Raw genomic sequence first — 3,488 nt, 5'->3', positions numbered from 1 at the left:
TGTATATATGTTCTATATATATGTATATATATCATAATATAGATATCATTTTTATGATGTATTTGTTTATCTAAATAGTGAGTGTGTTTGTGTGTGTTTACGCGCATATGTGTGTGTGTGTGTTGGCTGTATCTTACTGAAAAGCATTAGTTTACATTTATTAATTTGCGATGAAAAGCGATGAGAAGAATCTACATAAATAAAATTGCGCACACAGCAAAAAATTGGTTATTTCAATAAAAGTGAAAAAATTAGCGAATGAGAGAGAAACGGGCTGATTATGGAGACGGATATACTAAGCGAGTTATTGAAAGACGGAGCATCGTTGAGATAGTGATGTTATATATAATATATATATATATATATGTGTATGTGTGTGTATATATATATATAATATATATACATGTTATATATATGTATATATATATATATATGTATATATATATCTCTGTATATATATGTATATATAATATTACATATGTATATATAATGTATATAATACATATGTATATATATATGGATCTATATATGATATGTATATATATATATATATATATATATATTATATATATATAATTATATAATATATGTATATATATATATATATATATATTATATATTATTATATATTATATATATATTAATCTATCTCTATCTTAGTACGCATATATATATTATATATACATATAATATACAGATCTCATTACATTTATATATATACATATTATATACATACATGAAATATGTGTGCGTTTTATGTGTCTGTCTGTCTGTATACGTGTGAATATTTGCAGGAAAAGTCAGAAGTGAAAAAAGTCATTTAAGATAACCGACTTAAAGAAAATCAAGGGCAAGTAACCCATCCCATGCTCACAGGATACGATGATGCAGGGAAATAACATTTAGTTTGGTTCCTTGCCAAACGACTAATAGAGAAATATTGTTGGAATATATTCAAAATGTTGAGACACGTTTTTTTTTTACGGATATTTTCATTTTATGGATGTGCGAGAATATATAAATGAATCAGTAAAAATATATGACTACATAGAAAAGTGTATAAATTAAATAACTAAAATATAATAGATACTGGAAGTAGAAAAAAAAACAGAAATGCAAAAAGAAATACAAGATTGAAAGGAATCACTATAGAAAGCCATGAAGAAATATGTATATGGAGTAATTTTGATGAGAAATATTTAGTATTTCATAGTGGAATTCAACTAGTATTTTTCCTGTACATTTTATATTATTAGGAAAGCAACGTGAGGCGGCGAGCTGGCAGAATCGTTAGTATGATTACATTTGAAGTTTAAATTCCGCCGAGGTCATCTTTGGCTTTCATCCTATGGAAGTATAAAAAATTAGTACCAGTTGAAAACTGGCGTCGATCTAACCGACTTACCTACCCATCTCCCCAGAAACTGGTGGCCTTGTGCCAAAACTTGAAACCTTTATTGTTGTTATTATTATATTATATTATTATTATTATTATTATTATAATTATTTTAATTTGTTATTATATTATATTATTCTTATTATTATTATTATCATCATCATCATCATCATCATCATCATCATCATTATCATTATTATTATTATTATTATTATTATTATTATCATTATTACTATTATTATTAATATTATTATTATTATTATCATTATTATTACTATTACTATTATTATTGTTGTTGTTGTTGTTTTGTGGTTGTTGTTCTTGCTGTTGTTGTTGTTGTTGTCATCAAGGCGGGGAAATGGCTGACTCGTTGGCACGCTGGACGAAATGCTTAGCTTCGTTCTGAGTTCAAATTCCGCCGAGGTCGACTCTGCCTTTCGTTCTCTCAGATTCGATGAAATAAGTACCAGTTGAACGCTGGGGTCGATGTAATCGACTTAGCCCCTTCCCCAAAACTGCTGAAGTGGTAGACCAGTTAGCACGCCGGACACAATACTTAGCGGCATTTTGTCCGTATTCACGTGCTGAATTCAAACCACACCGAGGGCGAGTTTCCCTTTCATCCTTTCGGGGTCGACAAATTAAATACCAGTGAAACACTGGGGTCAATGTAGTCGGCTAGTCTCCTTCCCCAAAGTTTTCAGGACTTGTTCCTTTAGTAGAAAGTATTACTATTATTATTGCGTGGAGACGCAATTGCCCAGTGGTTAGGGCAGCGGACTCGCGGTCAAAGGATCGCAGTTTCGATCTCCTGACCAGGCGTTGTGAGTGTTTATTGAGCGAAAACGCCTAAAAGTTCCAAGAGGCTCCGGCAGGGGGTAGTGGCGATCCCTGCTGTACTCTTTCACCACATTTTCTCTCACTCTTTCTTCTGTTGGCCTGCTCACTTAGCCAGCGGGGTGGCGTCATTTGAAGGCTAAAACAATGCGAAGCGCATTGTGACCAGTGATGTGTAGCAGCATGTGATGGCCTGGTCGGTAACGTGATTACTATTATTGTAGTTGTAAAGGCGTGAGGGCGCGTGGCTTAGTGGTTAGGGCATTCGGCTCATGATCGTAAGGTTGGTGTGAGTTCGATTCCCGGCGACGCGTTGTGTCCTTGAGCAAGACACTTTATTTTCACTTTGCTCCAGTCCACTCAGCTGGCAAAAATGAGTTGCACTTGTATTTCAAAGGGTCAGCCTTGTCACTCTCTGGTCACGCTGATTATCCCCGAGAACTACGTTAAGGGTACACGTGATCTGTGGAATGCTCAGCCATTTGCACGTTAATTTCACGAGCAAGCTGTTCCGTTGATCGTATCAGCTGGGACCCTCGTCGTCGTAACCGGCGGAGTCTTTAAAGTTGTAAAGGCGGTGAGATGGTAGAATCGTTAGCACGCCAGGCAAAACGCTTTGTGACACTTTGTCTCTCCTTACGTTCTGAGTTCGAATCCCACCGAGGTCGATTTTGTCTTTTATTCTTTCAGAGTCGATAAAAGAATCACCAGTTACGCACTGAGGTTGATATAATCGACTGACCCCTCCCACTAAATTTCAGGTCTTTTGCCTTTAGTATAAAAGATTCATTATTATTGTTCTTGTTTTCTACCTTTTAACATTATTGTTATAATAATAATCGTCTTCCTCATCATCATCATCATCATCATCATTGATTTAATGTCTCTTTTTTTGCGTCTTCTTTGAAATTCCTCTCAAATCCCTTGCGGAAATAATAGGAATTAGCTATTTGGGATGATATTCATTCCATATTATGGCATACCTGTCCCTTCTTTGCGCTTTGTATAAATTGCATTTGGTGATTCAACATACGTACGTACGTATACATATACATATACATATACAAGAACGTACGTACACACACACACACACACAGACACACACACACACACACACACATTTATATATATATATATATATGTGTTATATCATATATATATTATATATATATATATATATATATAATATATATATATATACATAGATTATTTGTGCGTGATTCATGTTTGTAAATGTGTGTTTGTATATTGAGTA

The 3,488-nt window shown here is 33.7% G+C and overlaps 1 long non-coding RNA gene across 1 annotated transcript in view; it reads right to left on the bottom strand.

Moving 5' to 3' along the window:
• Positions 1-2,283: 2,283 nt before the first annotated feature.
• LOC118761181 overlaps positions 2,284-3,488 on the bottom strand; it is a 26,500-nt gene continuing 25,295 nt past the window's right edge. The window contains exon 3 of the long non-coding RNA XR_004997196.1: positions 2,284-2,445. This is a non-coding gene — a long non-coding RNA (uncharacterized LOC118761181). The remainder of the gene's footprint in view (positions 2,446-3,488) is intronic.

This window comes from Octopus sinensis, unplaced genomic scaffold (genome assembly GCF_006345805.1).
Source record: "Octopus sinensis unplaced genomic scaffold, ASM634580v1 Contig10219, whole genome shotgun sequence".
Taxonomy (NCBI): domain Eukaryota; kingdom Metazoa; phylum Mollusca; class Cephalopoda; order Octopoda; family Octopodidae; genus Octopus; species Octopus sinensis.
This window is presented reverse-complemented; position numbering and strand designations above follow the sequence as displayed.